Source organism: Cornus florida, unplaced genomic scaffold, assembly GCF_030987335.1.
Source record: "Cornus florida cultivar Cherokee Brave unplaced genomic scaffold, ASM3098733v1 CherokeeBrave_3.0.0_Hap2_Chr08, whole genome shotgun sequence".
NCBI lineage: Eukaryota > Viridiplantae > Streptophyta > Magnoliopsida > Cornales > Cornaceae > Cornus > Cornus florida.
The window spans coordinates 60,678,248-60,699,693 of NW_026775578.1; the positions used below are offsets into that span (position 1 = coordinate 60,678,248).

The following is a 21,446-nucleotide window of genomic DNA, read 5'->3' on the forward strand; positions in this document are numbered from 1 at the left end:
AATACTTCATATCTCAATTTTATATGTAATGAAGTTTATAATCAATCGTTAATGATTTTAAGAACTAATGAATGATGTAATAATATGCATGGTATTATAGATATGAGCTTCAATTGGATTCATAAATTCTTTAACATTGAATCCTAAACATTCATCAACCTATCTACCCCTTTCTTCAAGCTTTGGCCATGATCGATTAGGCTTTGAGGTATTCTTATTTTATTCTTTTGAATTTCTTGCTTATTCATTGTAATCTAAGTTATTTTTTATTGGACTTGCATTTGGTTCCTTAGAACTTCACGTCTCTTTGTATCCATTTCTTTCTATTGATGTGATCTTGAATAATAAAATACTTGGAATGATTTTTATTGCTTCATTGAGGTCATTCTTGGAATATGAAAAATGGATGAAATCCTCATGCTCCGTTCGGTAGGAAGGAAAATAATTGAATAAAAGGGAGAGAAGAAAGGATGACTGAGACATCTCTAGGGAAGAGATTAAGCGTTTCCCTCTTTTTGTTCAGTTGGATGGAAAAGAATGGAAAAAACTGACAATTTAATTTGATTGGTAGGACAAAAGGAAAGATAAAATTTTAAGTTGTTTTTACCATTAAACACATCCCTTACTTTATTTATGGGATTTATTAAATATTTATGAAGGGTGATGCAGTAATTTAAAACTTACTTGTTTCTCTCCTATCTTCCGCCCATATTTGGGCGGATTAAAATTTGTGAAGGAGTAACTCATCCTTCCTATTATCATTTCTTTCCTTGTATCATCTTTATTGAATGAAGGAAATTTGTTCATTCTTTCCTATTTTCCTTCCACCCCTTTTCTTTCCTTCCTACTGAACGGAGCATTAAGGTCAACACTAAGAATTTTCTAATTGATCTTATTATTTTCACCATTTTTCTTAGGTTTCAAAAATCAGACACCATTGTGTTAGGTCTCAAATAAAACTCCGAACATGTTTCATCTTCTTCCATCCTGACACTTTCAAATTGAAACATAAGCATCTCCATCTTGGAATTTTTGACTTCATTGGCACCCTTATGGGTAACTTCAAGTATATCCCGCGCTTCCTTAGTTGTTTTGTAATACACAATTTGAGCCAATTCAGTTTGAATAACAACTTTAAAAATAGAAAAGAAAGCTTTAGTGTTTTATTTATCAACATTATTTTCAGCTTGAATCCCTAAGTATTTCTCCTTTTGAGGGTAACATCATTCGTTGTGACTGTAGGTTTTTTATAACCTTTTTCAACTGTAGCCCAAACATATTTACCTTCAGTGATAAGAAAGGCTTGCATGTTAGGTTTCCAAAAAGTATAATTTTCTTCATCAAACAAAGGAGTATGTTGAATAGATCTACTTTTCTTAAGAGTGCTATCCATAATGATTTTGAAAAAAAAATTAGGTTTATGATTTGTTTTATAAAAATATTCCCCCAGGAATAACTCAATATTTAAAGAACTACTCTGATACCAATTCGTGAAATAATTGTGCAATATAATATGGATAAGCAACCTGGGGGAGAGGAGGGGGGGGGGGGGGTTGGTGTTGAATAAGTTCAACTTACTCTTTTAAACAACCCACAAAGAAAAAATTAAATGCGAGTAAATTAAATAGTAGAGTTAGAGTGACACCAGGTTTTTAGTGAGAAAACCTAATTGGAGAATATCATTCAACGTCAGAAAAACCTTGGAAACTGTTACGTGTTCTCAGCGAAAAGATCCACTATAGATGAAGCAATGTATAATGGTCTTCGACTCAGTCTCACACCCTTCACTCTACTAAGTACTTGACTTCAGGTTTACTCCCTTGATTCCTATAAAGATCAACGAGTACTTCACGAACATCTTGATCCCTTCAAAGTGTGATATCTTCCTTATTATTATTTTTTTTTAAATTTGAATTTTTGAAGTAGAAAAATATAAACTACGTTGATGATCGGTAGCAAAAGATCTTCAATGAGAACAAAGAAGATTATGTAAACACTTACTCGAAATCTCACTTACTCCAATCATAAATCACTCGCATTGAAAGCCATAACGATTTTGGGATCATAAGATATTTTTTAACCTAGTAACCCTAGGAAACGTTATCAATTTCGTGCAAAAGCGTCTCTCTAAAACCTGATAAAAAAGATAATTAAATTGGGGTTGAATAGAACTTTCCCTTTTTGGTTCAAGCAAACACAATCGATTCTATTCCGAATGTAACTGGTTGTGTTTTGATTGAGAACTAATTTTTAACTTGCATGAAGTGCACCTAGGGATGTCAATTTTTACCGCCCCGCCGGGGCCCCGTCCCGTCCCGCCCCGTTAATAATGGATATGAGAACACTTTTTATACCGTTGGGGCGGGCATGGATACAAATTTTGTACCCGTCGCGGGTCACGGGGCGGGTAAGGGTTCAATATACATATCTTAGGGGCCCCGCCCCGCTAAGCATATAACTATATATATATATATATAAAATATTAATACTAGTAACTTATTTTAGCGATTTACCCAGTTATCCATCTCTTACAATCCTAATTTGGGATGTAAACTTTATATTAAATTTACTTTTGTTTTAGTTATGGTGGAAGTTGGAGCTTAGAACTTCATTGTGATTTGATTGTATTAAACTTTTATTTTTGTTTATTATGTTATCTGAATTATGTTATGTGCATGTTATTTTTTTTATTTTTGTTGGGATACATCATTTAATTTATGTTGTGCCATTCCCAGGCTTTCCACATTTAAATAGTAGGAGCTTAAGATCCAAAAAGTGGGAGAAAAAAATTTCTTAGTGGGGCGGGCACGGGGGCACAATATTTCCCAATGGAGAGGGGCTGGACATGAAAATCCAACCCGTTGCGGGTCTCGGGGCGGGCATGGACTTGACATAAATTAAAAGGGGCGGGGCGGGATTTAGGGAAACCCGCTCCAAACCCGCCCCGTTACCATCCCTAAGTGCACCTGTTGTGTTTTAAAGTGCAACCGGTTATACTTTGACTTTGTACTTTGACTAAGAGTAAAGAGTACCATGTTTTGACTCTAAAACATCTAGCTCTCAAATAAAGCATAAACCTAAGGGTGCACATGGTTCGAGTTGGACCGGTTTAAGAGTTTTTTTGGAACCAAACCAATTCTAACGGATTCATAAAATTTAGAACCGAACCGAATCATTTGACTAAATGAACCAAACCAAACCAAATAGTGAAAAATCGGTTTGGTTCGATTCGGTTCGGTTCCATGATTCCTTTTTATTTTCCTTGTTATAGAAATATTCAAATTTCAAAATCCACATGCACAACTATAAACCAAGTTATCAACGCATTCAGAACTATTAATATATTGAGAATTTTTAATTCATTATTCTCTAGCATTTCTGGAACTAAAGTGAATAAATTCATAATTGCTAATAACCTAATACATTTAGAATTATTAATTCAACAATAAACAATCAACTACAATTCAAAATTCAGCCACTATATATATATAAAAAAATTATCTAATAAATTGATAAGACCTAAGAAAATTAAGAGTGGACTAAAGGATTGGTAGTTGCTACAAACTTCTAAATAATTTGAATTGTAGGATTATATTATATATTATATATACCGTATAATTTAACATTATATATATAACATAACGGTTCGGTCTAGTTCGGTCCTAAAGGATCTCAAACCGTGACTAAATCGTATCTTTACGATTTCACAAATTTCGAACCATGACCAAACCAAACCAAATCATTAGTAAACCAGACCAAACTGTCCGGTCTGGTTTGGTCCGATTTGGATTTTCGATTTGACCGGATTTTTGTACACTCCTACGTAAACCTAATTGTGTCTTTACTTCATTTACATGCCTAAGTGTTCTCTTGATGATCACAGAGTGAGTTAACAATTGTTTTAATTCCATCCTCTAGACTCAAAAGGAAAAATAAAGATTACAACTCGATGGGACTTAAATTAACATCGAAATAGGCCGATTACAAATTTACAATTTTATACTTAGAATTATGTAGCAGCCTAGTAAATATCTTACATATTATAGAATCTAGCTATAGTTGAATAGGCGTCATTTGTATAAATCTTAGCCGTTAATTGTAAGGCTACTGGTCTATAAGTGAGCAAAAAATTCGAGATGACATATATGAGTAAAATTTACTGCAATATGATATTGGAAAATTATGGTTTTTGTTTTAGCAGTAAATAAATTTTTTTTTTCTTTCTTAAATGAATTTTTTTTTTTCAATAAACATACAACAATATGGTACAAGGAAGGAAGTGAGATAAATACCCTCACTGAAAACACACACGCATCTAGGGTTGATGCAGACAAACCTGCATCAACCCTAAACCCCTAAGAAAATAAAAAAAAAATCGTGATGACACACCCCTGCTATATCTAAGACATCCCAAACAACGCATTTCAATAGAATGGAAGGAGATCTAATTAAATCATTGTGAAATCTACCATCCCTTTCATAAAAATTATGGTGTTTTCTCCAACACTGAGAAGTCACGTCTAAAATTCATTTCGAGTTAGTTTACATAACTTCATTAATTTATATTTTAAAAAAAAGTCAAACCTCGATGTTACAAGTATCAAAAAATAAAGTTGAAATTGCATTTAAAAAAAAAAAAAAAAACTAATAATAAAAGAATTGAAGTTTTCTCAAAGTTAGGAGTGTCTATATATATATGTATGACTAACCAATCCGTTACAAGCTTTGAAAATAAAAATGAGGTTACACTGAAAAAAAGAAAAGAAAAAGTGAACCCATATTGCAATAGAAGGAAATAACAAAGTAATTATATCACCTATGGAATCAAAGTGGAGTAAGTTAAAGGAAACAAAACAAAGGTAAATAACTTCCTTCAAAAATTGATTTCATAGTTCCTGTTTTTCTGACACTTTTTGGAGAATATGATTGAAAGTCGAGTAATTTGTAGGAAGGAGAGAAGCCTACCATGTCAAGAGGAAAACGAAGTTTAAGCAATTATTAGAAGAATTTTTTAGGAAGAATATCAAACCTTAAAAGTCGGAAATTACGAATGTGAATATAAGTCTTTGTTTGTAGTTAAACCGCACCATGACACGTTTGACACTTTGCATGTTGGGCGTGATTTTGGGTTTTTATTTTTATTGTTAGTTAGTTCGTAAAATTCTATTAAACATGTCTTTTAGTGTGAATTAGGACTGTCATACTTAGGTACTCTTTGATAAAACTAAAAATTAAGTACTGAAAATTTTAAGTACTGAATTTTAAGTGCCGAAATTTTAAGTGCTAAATGTATTAATTTAAAAACTTGTTTGATAATGTTTTAATTTTAATCACTAAATTCATTAAGATTGTTTGTTATATAATAATAAAATAACCACATTAATTCACTCAAAGAAATATATTAATTTAACAATGAATAATAATGTTAAATAATCATAAAAAAAAATAGAATTCTTATCTAAAAATATAATTATATTATATAAATAATTAATGCAAATTTAAAATATATGGGTTTTGAAAATAAACTTTAATTATTCGTGCAAATCATTAATCATAAATAAATATGAATTCCATAATCTTAAAACTTCATTATTCTCACATTCCTATAATGCATAAATAAATATAGTTAGATATAAATACTTCGATTTGTAGTTGCAAATCCAAAAGAGATCAAGCCAAACACCGAAATCCTTTCTGCAGAATGAATAACGTGATAAACTGCAAGTACAAACAATAGCCAAAGCGTGTGGAAACTGATTTCTCTCTCTTGACTTTTTGTATACATAAACATTATATGTGTTATTTCATTAGCATACATAATTGATGGGAATATGCACTTTTATAAAAGCAGAGAGAGGACTAGTTTTTCTTTTAGTAACTTTAATTCCACTTTCCATCAAAGTAAGAAATAAATAGGAAAACACTCATCTAATAATTAATTACCAAAAGATAATTTATAGGTTGACCAAATAATATAATATTAACTGATATCTATTTACTTAACCACTAATTAATAAAATATATCATATGTCCAAATCATGTGGACCACACAATTAATAAATAATCTTACATTCTCCCACTTGACCCATATGATAATTTCTGTAGTGGTTTAGTAAAATAGTCCTTAGTGTGCACCATAAATCAGATTGAGTCCTTAAGTTGGTCATCATAAATATCATAGTAAATAAATTACCAATGCGAGTTATGGCGGTTATATATCACTAAATGACAGAGTTCCTTCCATGTACCACAACACTAGTAACTTATTCAATATAGTCTATAAATGAGAAGTATCAATAATGATATAACAATAATATCTATTTCAAGACTATTCCTATTATCACTTATTAAAGCAATACGTATATGTATATTAATTAATAGGAAATATCATAAACAAATTTAATGAGCGCAAAACTTCAAATATATATAAGCACCGTTAAGCAATCCACAATTAAAAAATAATCATTATTGACTACATTCAAGATCCATTCTTTCAACATGTTCCATAAATGTCTTGGGTGATAATCCATTCGTTAATGGATTGCAATCATAAATTGTGTGCTTATATGTTCAATAGATACTCGTTGTTTCTAAACATCTTCTTTAATGATAAAATATTTCAACTTTAGAACACCTATCATTTTTCATACAAGAAGATCAACAATTGCAGCATAAATTTTCAGCAATCTGATAATGGTACCCATAACTCTAAGTCCTGAAATAAATTCTGCAAGCATAAATTATAGTCTCAAAGAATGCTACAAATTAAAAATTCATAATAGACAAAGTAATAATAAATTACTTTGTACTTTTTCATAATATTGTTCCTTCAGCCAAAAGGAACAAATAACCAATTGTGAATTAAATATTATTCAAATATTCATAAAAAAGTCTTCCTAAGTATGAATATATAATCTTTTATCCCTTACCAACTTGTATATACATCAAACTCCATTATATATGTATATGGAATATTTTTCGTTTATTTACCTTCTAACTAACTCATTTTTTGGAATTGCATTAAGCTGAATTTATCCCATTTTCTATATGGAACAATACTAGTTGAACAATGTTTCATATCAAATCTTTCTAGAACTCCTTCAATATATACTTTCTGAGACAATCCTAAAAATCCTCGTGATCTATCATGAAATATTTCTATTCTAATCACGTAGGATACCTCATCCATATATTTCATTTTAAAGTTCTTAGAGATAACTTTTAGTTTCATATAATAAATTAAGATCACTATTAGCAAACAAAATATCATCAATATATATAGAATCTGAAATATAAACTTATTCCTACTAACCTTATAGTATATACACTAATCAACGGTGTTTTCCTTACAACCAAAATAAATAGTGGTATCATTGAGCTTAAAATACCATTATCAGAAAGCTTGTTTAAGTTCATATATTGACATCTTAAGTTTATAGATCATATATTCTTTACCCTCTAATGTGAAACCTTCAGGTTGATCAATATAGACTTCATTTTTTTAAACTCCCATTCAGAAAATCAATCAAAATCAAATTCTTGCAAATATACCATATAGTCATCCGGAATAACAGATCTCATTTCTCTGTGAGATTGTCTTAATATTATTCCTTGTGGTTCTTCTATAATCTATTAATTGGTGACAATCTCATCATAGAGCTGTTGATCATTCAATTGTTCTTCGTTGTTATACTGTTCAACAGCTGAAGGAATAATTATTTTCTTAGAAATTATGGGTAAAAATATTTGTACCCTAACTTCTTGAATGATCACATTCTTATTTTTATTACTCCCACCGACTTCACCATTCTCAATGAATTTGACATTTCCGGCTTCAACAATTCTCGCACTATATTTAGGATGGTAAAACTTGTACCCTTTAGATTATGGGTAACAAGAAATTACTTAACATATTCATAACCATATTCATAAGAGTATGATTACGCCTTTTAACTATACGCTTCTGTTGTGGCATGCCTAATATAATGTATTGAGTATAAATGCCATATATTTCAAGGAGTTTAACAAACGGTTAGAGTATTAACCCGTTTCATTATACTTTTCATAATATTCACCACCTCTACATGACCTTATGATTTTCACTTTTCTATCTAGTTGCCTTTCAACCTCAATTATGTATACTTCAAGAGTATTTACTACTTGAGATTTTTTATACAACAAAAGAAGATGGAACATCAGAAGGTCTACAAATGTCTGTATTAATAATTTCAAGAAACTCCGTACTTCTTGTGGCTCATTTCTTTGTGTGTTTGATTTATTTACCCTTAATACAATCCACACACACAACAAAATCAGTAAATCTAGATTCAAAAGTATCCTATCATTTACTAAATCTTCCTAATCATTTACTGGATATTGACCTAGTCTTATATGCCACAAGATAAATGAATTTTTATTAATTGAGTTACGCTTAATTCTAACATTATAATGCAGGGTCAAAAGGGTTTTAATAAATAAACTATCAAGTTTGAATTTACAGAAATCATCAACAAGAATACCATAACTCACAAATTATAATTTTTTAAATAAATATCATTATCAAATTTGAAGAAAAAAACCATTAACATAGAGTTTTGAAATAAAATCAAATTATGAAAAATTGAAGAAATATAAAGAGTTTAAAACAATTTAAATAAAATTCACTCTTTAAAATTAAACAAAATGTCTCAATGGTTTTAACAAAACTTTTTCTCAATTCTTATAAATAAGAAATTTTTATTTGAATTTATGGTTTAGGCCATAAGTAATTCTTACATCTATTAAAAATATAAATATTAGTACTTAAGTCAACCTATCATGTATTAGAAAGAATGTCAATAAGTAATTCGAAATATACAAAAGTCAAAAGACTTGCTTTTCTTTTCGAATCATTCTTTATATTTCATGTAATCTTTCTAAAAGTGTTCAATACATAAATGATACTTTTCCATTATTACATTCCTTTCTTTTAGTAGATTGACCTAAATCTTTTAATTTTGGGTGTTGTCCACTTAATGCCTTTTCAGGCTTATTCCCAAATTTCTTTCTAACTTCTTGAGTCATCAGATGAATATAATGATTACCTTACTACTTAAATCTTGTCTCCTCCTAAATTAACATAATGGTCAATTAATTCACTTTTCACTTGTCTTAATAGTGTTAATTCAAAATGACCCATACTGAGTAGACAAGAAATTGAGAATAAATTGAACGAGAAAATTCTCATCCACAATCATCCCTAAGGTTCTCAATTTTGTAGCAATATTAGTCATCTCAAGATTATGTTCATATATGGTACGAGTACCAACAAAAAAAATGCATAATAGTGATATCAATCAATAATTTTCGTTTTACATATTTATCTACAATACGAAAATATTTTTTTAGTTAAATATTCTATAGCATTATCACTATGGGGAACAAATATTCGCATAATTATAATACTTAATCTGTTCGATCTCTCCTAAGCTTTATGGAGAATCTTTTCTTCTTCACTATCTTCATTAGTAATAACAGTAAGTTTCTCAATTTAAAATGCTAAATCAAGATCTAGTACACCTAAATTTTGAACTTAATTAACTCATTCCATTATGAGAAGTCAGTCCTATTGAGAATCAAAACAGATATAATATGCGAATTAAGGAATGTAATAAAGAAACATAATAAGATAAAATGCTCACAACAATAATACTTTGAGTTAACAACATGTATATATAACTTAAAATATAAATACAATGTATAACTATAGTACTCCTTTGGGTGGCAACTATAAAATACTAATAATGATACTTATTTGTATTTATATGTATATCTTTATTGGTGATGCATTATTTAATTAAACAGATAAATTACCTTTAGATATCCTATATCTACCTAATTAAAAAACACATACAACCCCTTAATTTTTATTTAATCACTTGAAAATTAATTCCCTTTCGAGAATTATTTCTCATAATTAAATAAACTCAATATTCAAGAATACCACAAAAAATCACAAGTATCATAATTCATAAAATATTGCAATTATATCTACTACTAAAATTAATATCCATTAACCATTATGGTTGGACGACTTTGGTAGCTACCGACATTTACATAATATGAATATTAAATTAGCTAGCAACTAATTCATCATTAATTATGTTTACTCCTAAAATTAATATTCATCAATCATTATGGTTAGGTCACTTTGGTGGCTACTAACCCTCACATAATATGAATATTAAATTAATTAGTGATTGAGTTATTATTAATTTTCCCATTTAACATTATACACACATACTCATATTAATGATCCAAATTTAGGTAGGTTCGATCCCAGAAACTTAATAGTCCAAAAATTTAATAAAAAAATCTTTATACTCTATATACACAATAAAATATATTATTTTTATTTTCAGACTTAAAGATCACAATTGAATCAATTTAAAATTGATTCTCCATCATGTATGTATGTTTGGGTACTAAATAATAACTTATTTCATGTCCAATAAAGTCAAATTTCTAGACTCACACATTATTCTAAAAATTTTAATTTATAATAAAATAAATAAATATATATACTTTATGTATTTAATTATTTATTATTTTTCAAATAATTAAAAATAAAATCGTTCATATCATCGGACAATAATTGATAAAACAGTGAGCTTCTTTCAAATAGCAACAAGCTGCCATTAAAACTTTCAACAATTAAATCAGGTTCGAAAATCAAGATATCCAAGTTAGTTTGGTGCCTACAAAATTTATCCATAATGATATTAAAATTAGTATATAATAATACACATATTCCTTTTTAAAATCATGTAAACTTCTTCATCTTATTATACATGTGCATACATGCATCATTAAGTAATTGATTTTCATGCAATTACATAAAATTCGGAAATCTATGTATGGAAACCAAAATCAGCGCACAAAACTTGATCTAAACAAACTCACGAAAAATACTGATCAAAACATATCCACAATGCGGATTGAAAACAATACATTAATTATTCAATCATGCAATCATCATTATATATTAAATATTATTTGTGCAACGTTAAAGAAAAATAATGAGTCCCTAAACCTCAAGCTCTGATACCACATGTAAACTTTAATTATTCGTGCAAATCATTAATTACAAATAAATATGAATCCCATAATCTTAGAATTTTATTATTCTCACATTCCTATAATGCATAAATAAATATAGTTAGATATAAATACCTCGATCTGTAGTTGCAAATCCAATAGAGATCAAGCCAAACACTAAGATCTTTTTTTTGGCAAAACGAACAACGTGATAAACTGTAAGTACAAACAATAGCCAAAACGTATGGAAACTGATTTCTCTCTCTTAACCTTTTGCACACATAAACATTATACGTGTTATTTCATTAGCGTATATAATTGATGGGAATATGCACTTTAATTCCATTTTTCATCAAAGTAAGGAATAAATAGAAAAACACTTCTCCAATAATTAATTACCAAAAAGGTAAATTATAGGTTGACCAAATAATATAATATTAATCTAATATCTATTTACTTAACCACTAATTAATGAAATATATCACATGTCTAAATTATGTGGGCCACACAATTAATAAATAATCTTACATTGGATTACATAATATTTTTTACGTAGGATATCGAAAAGGGTGCTATAAAGATTAAATAAAGTAAAATTTAAAATATATAGGTTTTACATTACATAATATTTGTTATGTAGGATATCGAAAAAGGAATTACAAAGATTAAAGAAAGTAAAATTTAAAATATATTGATTTTGGATTACATAATGTTTATGTATGGTATTGAGAAGGGTGTTACGAAGAAAGTACGTGAAAAAGAATTCTTATCCAGCAATAGAATTCTATTATATAAATAAGTGATAGAAAATTTAAATATATAGGTTTTGGATTATATAATATTTATGTGCGGTATCGAAAAGAATGTTAAAAATATTAAAGAAAGTAGGATGTTATAAACACATCTCTTTTGGTTACCTATTCAAATTGATTTAACACAAGTAAAAAATAAAATAAAAAAAGTAACAACCAACCAAATATATATAGAAAGTTTTTCAACAAGAGAACTCACTTTGTTTCCAGATACAGAGAGAAATCACAAAGAGAATTTTAAAGAAGTTGCAGAGAGAAGCCCTATAGAAAACGCAGAGAGAAGCCTAGAAGAGAGAGCGTGATTATTTGAGGGTAGAGTAGTCATTAAAAAAATAATTTTAAAACCTAATCACTTACCGTCTTCTCCGATAAACGATAAGCGAAAAGCAGTACTCTTCTCGCTTAAAATTTTGGCCTAATTTAAACAGTACTTATAATATTAAGCGGTATCCTAAAATTTTATCAAATACATTTATTTTTTAAAATCACTTACCATCTTCCGCATTCAGCGCTGAAATAGGAAATCAAATAGGTCAGCAATCACATAATTCGCTCAAACCACTGGCGCTCCATCTTCCCGTGTGAATTGGCGTTTTAAGAGCGAATTCGCCAAAAATTCACGCTTTCATGTTTTTGAATTCGCGAATTCATAATTTTGAATTTGCGAATTCATTTTAAGAATCGCCAGTTTTTAATATTCAATTCGACAAATTATGTAAGGAAAAAATGCGTATTCTGTTCAAGAATTCGACAACTTTGGAAAATAAATTCACGGATTTAATGTGAATCTTAAGAAATTTCAGTTTTACCCCAACTTAAGCAGACCAAATAAGGTTAATTATGTCAAAAAGTAACCAATTTAATTTAATTAAGTAAACTCTGTCATTTATATGTCAAATAATATAATAATAGAGTTTAAATTTAATAATGCTTACCTTCAATATTTCTTAGTAAAGAAATAAAGGAAGGAATAACTTTTCATATTCTGGGATGATTTTGCTTATGAAGATGATTTGGATAATGATTTAGAAAGTATCGATAAAAGGGAATAGGCTACACTTTATGCTGATGAGATGGAGGCTTCAAGTTATTCTCTAGATAATTTATACCTAGTATTTCTTTGCTATCCACACAAGGGGTTAATATGTCTCAAACAAGCCGTAGAGAGGATATTTCCTGAGGCAAGAGGCCACGGATCAACTAGATTGCAGCAAAATAGTCTCTAACATTTTGTTTTTGTAGTCTCATTTTGCTTTTGGGTTTGGAAGTTTGGATATTTCATGTCTGTTTTAAAGTTTAGTAATAAAATTTGCAAACTGAAGTATTTACTTGGTAAGATTCGACATTATTTGGGAACTATAAATGATAAAATAATACAGTTAGAATTATTTCGTCATAATCGAACTGAGGTATGCATCATAATAAAAAGAATAATCAATTTAAGATTATTAAAATACTGCAGTCATTATAATATGATTTGCATAGTGGTGATATTATATATATAAATAACAGTCAATTTATATTCACAACAGAACAAGTGGCTTGGTGGCTTGTTAACTCACCTTACGCATTAAAAGGCCACAGTTTGAATCTTCTTTTTCATATATGTATCATATATCAAAATTCTTCTTTTTCATATATGTATCATATATCAAAATGCATAATTTTACGTATGTAATAGTCAAAAGTGCAATAAATTTTAAACATACAAAAAGCCAGAATAGTCAAAAGTGTAATAAAAATTAACTAAACATACAAAAAGTCAGAATAGTCAAAAGTGTAATAAAAATTAACTAAACATACAAAAAGTCAAAATGTGAACATATATATATATATGTGTGTGTGTGTAATCATAGACTTAAGGTCAAAAAACTTCAGATTCACTTGGACTTCAGGCTAACAAATTTACTTCAGGCTCACGAAGAGTGTGTGTGTATATATATATATATATGTATTGCAAAAATCATTAAATATAAATAATTTAGTATTTGCGAGACTTCAGGCTCAACAATTTATTTTTTAGGAAAGAATGAACTAAAATATTATAATATAAATAAATAAATAAGAATTTGTGAGACTTTAGGCTCAATAATTTTAATTATCTATAAAGTATGAACTAGAACATTTTAATATAAATTATTATTTTTCTTACCCTTTGAAGTGAGAAAGAAAAATAAATTTTTTTTCTCAGTTAGCAGAGTCTCGTATTGATAACGTTTTATAAATATAGAACAAATATAAAGTAAGAAGTCTAAAACATAAGAGATGAGAAGGAACGAGAAGAGAGATGAGCTTTCTATTTTTTCTTCACTTTTCGGTGTGTCTAACTCAGACCATCACACAGATACTTATACACAAATTTTTCACTCAAATTTTCCCGTGCCTTTCTCTCTATCTCTAGTTGACAAATTAGGCCTCCAATTATAGCTTCCCACACAGTACCACATAACTCATATAATTGGTGCACAACACTTAGGGTGTGTTTGGCTAGGCTTTTTGTAGTCTCAAAACGGGCTTCTAAGCCTAGAAAGTCATTTGCCGATAATAAATAGCGTTTGGTAAAATTTTTGAAAATGCACTTTTAAAAAGTTTCAGTGGTTTAGAAGCCTGATTGACCAAAGCTAATAAAACATGCTTCCTAATCGACTTCCCGCAAGTTACACACTTTTTTTAAGTAATAAATATAAAATTCCTATATTGTCCATTATTTAACCTATTTCTATTTCTGAATTGCATTGCAAACTTTTCTCTTTCTCTTTCTGTATCATCTTCTTCATTCATTCTCTACCCAAAAATAAAAAATAAAAACTAAAAAATAAATTTTTAAATGTTGAGCAAAATTTCACAGATCTTTACTAAAAAAAATATTTTTGAAAAATAATTAATTCAACAAAGGAAAAATAATGACATTAGTTGCAGGAAAAATTACTATCAACTCCCATTTAACTTCAAAGCCTAAAGAGTTTCAGGATTTATGAACTCTCATCTAAAATTCAACCCTATGTAGAATTCTAAATAACTTTTCTTTCTCACAATATATATATATATATAATTTTTTTTTTTTTAAGGCTACCGTTCCACTATTAAAGTAATTTATTTGTTGCCATCTCTCTCTTTCATTTTATTTTTCTTTCCTTTTCTTTTTCCACAATCTCTTTCAACTTTTATTAAGGAAAAAAAAAAATTCTATCATCTAGATTGGGTAAATTTGTATATCTTGATCATTACTATGTCAATTAATCATTAATGTATCATAAACAATTTCACTCCATCGCTTTAATTTTTTTTATTTTTTTTCCTTCCCCTATTTGTACATCTCAAGTCAACTCTATGCTATTATTCATGAATTATTAAGGATATAATTGTCAAGTTAAATTATATTGATAATTAAAAGAACTTCAAAGAATTCATATAGCAAAAAACTTTTTTGTTTTAAATTATTTTCATCAAAATATAATTTTTAAAGCCGATTCAATGTAAAGAATTTTAAAAATTAAAAGCTCCCCGTAAAGGCCTAAATATGTCGACCCCACAACTTCTAGAACATGTTCACGATAGTCTATATATATCATAACAAGGAACTGCTATTGCATAAAAAAAGTAGGAAAAATTAGTCATTACACACACATAGTCACTGTACTAGTGTAAGCTGGAAGATGGCTTCTTCAAGCTTTGCAACCGTGGGTTATGAGAGGATGAAGCAAATGAAAGAGTTCGACCAGTCGAAAATGGGCGTCAAAGGTCTTTCTGATTCCGGCATCACCACCATCCCTAGCTTCTTCCTACACCCTCCCGAAACCCTCCCCAATCTCAAATCTTCTTCCACTTGCACCGGAATCCCTCTCGTCGATCTCTCAGGCATAAAATCCGAGCTTCATAGGCTAAAGATTGTCCAACAAATCCGAGAAGCCGCCAAAACCTGGGGATTCTTCCAGGTGATCAACCACGGCTTGCCAGTCTCCGTGCTAGACGAGACCATCGCCGCCATCAAGGCCTTCCACTACCAGCCACCGGAGGTGAAGGCGAAGCACTACAAGCGTGAAGAGGGACGCGGTGTCGTGTACACGAGCAATAATGATTTGTATCGTTCTAAGGCAGCTAGCTGGCATGATTCGCTGCAGGTGTGGACGGGGCCGGAGCCACCCAACTCGGAGGAGATACCGGTGGTGTGCCGGAGGGAGGTGGTCGAGTGGGACATCCATGCGAAGATGGTAGGTGAGACGGTAACGGAGTTACTGTGTGAAGGGTTAGGGTTGGACGCTGCCAAGTTTAAAGAGTTGACTTTTTCTGATGCCAGGGTGTTTCTCGGCCACTGCTACCCTTACCGTCCTGACCTGATCTGACGGTGGGGATTACATTACACACTGATCCTACGTTTATGACAGTCTTGTTGTAGAACCAGGTGCATGGTTTGTAAGTCAAGCATGGTGAGGAGTGGGTGGACGTCAAACCTCTTCCCGGAGGGTTGATAATTAACATTGGGGACTTTTTTTTTTTTTTTGAATGGTAACATTGGGGACTTTCTTCAGGTAAAATATATACTCCACACAGATATTTCAATTTTCTGCATTAGAAAATCAAAATATAGAAATTTATAAATTTCAGAGTTATTAATATTAATTAGTAGAGAAGTTTCTATTGTTCCCTTTAGAAATTTATGTACATTAATCAATTAGAGCACCTTCTAATTATATTTTTTAATTTGAAAATAATAATATTTAATATTTTTTATGGAATGTGTTAAGGACTGCTTTATGCTCATATGACTCCTTGTGACCGGAATACTTAATAATTACACAAGTGTTCAAATTATTCTTTCATTTTTTTATATTTTATGTATATTAATAAAATTATATTATATTTCATTCATGCATACACATATATATTACCTGGTAAAATTAATTACATGCATGTATACATACATATATATAATAGGGAAACGTGCAAAAAAAACTCTTGAACTATTGGCAAACTGCAACTAACTCCCTGAACTATTAAAAACCCCTCTGAACTATGAATTTGTTGCATTTCAGTCCATTCCAGCGACTGACTTAACCAGAAAAATAAAAAGTCTGATTTACCCTTATTAATTCAGTTTGTCTGTCGCGTGGGCTGCCCTGTTCTCTCTCTTTCCCCTTTCAAAACTCAAATTGTAGACACCAAAGAGGAGAGGCTTGATTTAGGAAAGCTTGGCTGTTGGCTTAGTCGTGGAGAGCTTGGGGCGGTGTTGCATCGGTGGTGAGCTTGGCTGGATTGAATCGAAAGTCGACGAATAAGGGAGGGCTTGGCTGTGGCTGTGGAAACGATGGCAGAGAGCTCGAATGGTGGAGTTCTGACCAGCGAGGTTGGTAGAAATGGATACCGAGCAAGAATCGATCGACTATGGAGAGCTTGGGTGTTAGCTCGGATGGTGGAGCTTTGACCGGCGAGGTTGGTGGAGATAGACGGCGGGTAAGAATCGGTCGACTGTCGAGAGCTTGGCTATTGGCTTGGTCGTGGAGAGCTTGGGGCGGTGAGCAGCAGGCTGTGATAGTGAACTCACGGCGGTTAGCTCGACTTTGAAGGTATCGGCTGTGATGGAGGCGGCGGTGAGCTCGGAACGGGGAGGTCTGCAGATGAGGCAAAGCTCGTTGGTGAGCTTACGGTGCTGCTTGGAACACGGACGGCGGTGTGCTCGACCGGTGGAAACGGCTGGTTCGGGATGACAGCGATCAGCGACTAAAGAAGTCGCAATTCCGGTGATGGGTTGCTATGAAAAAGCTCGGCCGTGATTGGGTTTGATGGTGGCCAGCGGGGCTGAACGGCTGCAAGCTTGGCTTCGGATGATGGCGGCTGGTGGTGGAGAGGAAGGCTATGGCCTCGTCGCTGTCGCCACAACAGCACCACCACTTCCACTAGGTCCATCTTCCCCTCCCTCAATCCCCTGTCACGACCACTACAACAACACTAACACCTCCATACAAAAATTTGCCCCAATGTTTTTCAGATCTATTCCTTGTATATATGTGTGTGTGTGTGTGTGTGCATGAAATTGGGTTAAGGTTCATTATTACTCCGGTGGTGGTTGTTCTCACTCTTGGTTTTGATTGCAGTGGTAATGGCAAGAGGAACGGTGGTGGTGGTTATGTTGGTGGTTGCAGATGGTGGTGGTGGTGGTGGTGGTTATAGGACAATTTGGTATTGTCACATATGAAAGGGCATTATTGTCCAAAAATTTCAGTTTGTCTATCGCGTGAGAATCACACGCTCATTTTTGGATGGCCGGTTGCTGGATAGAGTGATCTGCAACAAATTTGTATGGTTCAGGGGTTTTTTGCAATTTTGATAGTGTAGAGGGTTAGTTGCAAGTTTCCCAATAGTTTAGGATTTTTTTTTGCACTTTTCCATATATAATATGCTGAAACCTTTTAATTTGTTTTTAAATGCAGATAGTGTCCAACGGGGAGTAAAGAAGTGTTCAACACAGGGTGGTGGCCAACTCCTCTAAGGAGCTTTGTATCTTTATCGTCATGTTTTTCAACCTTACCAAGTGGAAAGAACCTAGCTAATATAGACCTCTACCAGAATTGTTGACGCCGGAGAAACTAGCTATATACCGCAATTTCACCACTCAAGAGTTCTTAGAAAACTTTTATACATATTGTGATTTTATCTATTAGAGATTTGGTATCAATTCCCTTGGTATAGAAGTTTTCTCAATCAGTAACCATGTGTAACAGACTTGATCAAGCCCAAGTAAAAGCCACTATCAGCCCAAGGCCGCTAATGTTGAACTTTCGGCCCGTTAAAAAGCTAGCCGGCCCAAGTTGTATTCGACCCAAATTTATTAAAGATTGATCAAGTCCTACTAATGAAAGGATTCTATAGAAGGAAAGTTTTACAAAAGAAAAGTCTGGCATGGAAAGAATTATAGAACGAAAGAATTATATATGGAATGGACTGGAGGACAAGCAAGAAGAGTCCTACCATAATTTGGTCATCTTTTTGTATATAAATAGAGGCATATACCTCCAATAAAGATCATCGAGCAATATACGTTTTTCTCTGAATAATTCTTGTTAATTGTTATTTTTTCTTAAGTGAGTTATATTTATTCTTTTAAATTTTTTAGTTAAGTGAACATTTTCACCTACACTTTAGCGCCATCTGTGGGAATCGTATAGAAATATAATCCCATGAGTGATTCAAGTCGTTTATGTTACTACGATCAGGAATGTCAATCACAGGATCTATAGCAACAGCTGATCAATAGATGGAGTTAATGCAAAAGATGCGAGAAGAGTTCTTGCACCAATTTGAGACACTTCGTTAAGCGAATGACGCCAGCATGGCCAGATTACGTTGCTTCAGCAGAGGAACGATGCTCTCCAAGCAACTATGGCACATATAGCACCACAGCCACCACCAAGTGATGCAGCGGGACGTCCCCCCAATCACTATATTCCTCTTGTTAATAAACCTCAAGCCAATGAGGTTCAGCCTAATAAGGTTCGGTCTAACGAGGTTCAGTAAGAGCAGAGGACGAGAACCGAGGTGGTCGCTTTAGACAATCATCCTCATCGCGCGCAAGACGAACAGGCCGAATCCAGCCGTAAGCTTACAATGTGGACTAATGGCATTCCGGATGACGTTGGTATCTAAAAGGCCTTTGATGAGAAGAAGCTCTTAAGGGTTCAAACGCCTGCCAAGATGGCTAGAGTGCATAAGGCCTCTCTGGTGAAGGCTCCATTTACTGATCATATATACTATGTTGACAGACCTAAGAAATTTACTATGCCTTCCTTTACTCAGTTTGATGGCACAGGAGATCCTTCCCGTTATCTTGATCACTATTCGCAGAAGATGGCTCTAGACAATCACAACGATGCATTCATGTGTAAGGTCTTCCTAACTAGTCTAACGGGGGCCGCATTGGAATGGTTCAAGAATAGGCCGCACAAGTCCATTCTGAACTACGAAACTTTGTGCGCCATGTTCCTAGCACAATATTGCAGAAACAAAAAGCAGAAGAAGACCATCACTAGTCTTTTCATTGTAAGGAAAAAGAGAGGAGAAACGTTACAGGATTTCCTGTCCAGGTTTAACATGGAAGCCTCGGAGATAGCAAATTGTCATCCTGAGACTGCTATAGAAACATTCAAGATCGGTATGATCCAGGGAACCAAGTTTCATACCTCTCTAGTCAAATATTCCCCTCTGGACATGTAAACTCTCAATGTTAGGGCACAAATTTACATTCGACTTGAGGAGAATATAGCCCACTGAGCGCAACATGCTACCCTCGTCACGGTAGAAAATAAGCCTCGGGAAAAGCTTCAAGTTTAAAAAGTCAAAGAAGCCAGTATGCCTCAGCACCAGTCGTCCAGATACCTGAGAAGAGACAAAATACCGAGGGGAGGTTCACACCTCTTCGTACCACACTGGCTCGGCTATTCCAAGAGAACAAAATAAGATTTACAACCCCTCAACCAATGAGGCAGCCCCTAGAGCAAAGGGACAAAAGCAAACACTGTGCCTACCACAGGGATTATGGGCATACATCCAACGATTGCAGATCCCTTAGGCGGCAAGTGGAAAACATGATAACCAGGGGAGATCTGGCAGATTACCTTGCACCAAAAGAATAGGCAAGGCCGAGGGAGGTCAATCCTCGGAATGTAGAAGGAAATCAAGTGAAGGTCATCCATGTAAACCATTCTTTGATGCTACAAGGTCAAAAAATATATATGTATGGGGACCTCAGTAGCAAGAAGCTCTTACTCAATTAAAGTACTACATGACTAAACCTTTAATTTTGTCTACTGCGAAGCCTGGTGAAACCTCATAATGTATTTAGCAATCTCCGGCATAGCCACAAGTGCCATACTTATCCGAGAGGAAGGAAAGATCAATACCCAGTCTTCTACACAAGTAAGACGATGACAGATGCTGAAATACGATATAACAAAGCATAAAAGATCATACTAGCCTTAGTATATGCGAAGAGAAAGCTTCGGCACTATTTTGAGTCTCATCGCATTGTGTTACTCACAAATAACCCCATGCGAGTTATTCTTTCCAAGCGAGACCTGTTTGGAAGAATCACCAAATGGGCAATCGAACTTAGTTCTTTTGATATAGCTTCTAAACCAAAGGTGTCACACAAAGGACAGGCACTGGCCGATTTTCTCCTAGAGTATAAAGATAAGTCCGAAGAACCCGAGTTTCTTGAACCACAGTGGGAACTTCAGGTAGATGGTTCTTTAAACCAAATTAGTGCAGGAGCCGGAGTCATTATTGTAGCCCCCGAGGGAACCAAGCTGTAGCAATCAATCCGCTTGAACTTTCTAGCCACCAACAATGAAGTCGAGTATGAGGCTTTGCTCGCTGGACTTCGGTTGGCAAACCAGCTCCAGGTAAAATGTCTAAAATGTTTTAGTGACTCACAACTCATTGTGAATCAGGTGACAGGAAAGTACCAGCTCAAAGAAGAAAGAATGAAAGCATACAAGGAGGCTGTAGAGAGTGCTACGTGTGGATTCGATCAAATCGAATTTCTACCAAGAGAAGAGAACTCCG

General features: G+C 32.7%; 1 pseudogene; it reads left to right on the plus strand.

The window, feature by feature from the left end:
• Positions 1-15,544: 15,544 nt before the first annotated feature.
• Positions 15,545-18,547, plus strand: LOC132270365 (1-aminocyclopropane-1-carboxylate oxidase homolog 4-like; annotated as a pseudogene).
• The last annotated feature ends 2,899 nt before the right edge of the window (positions 18,548-21,446 follow it).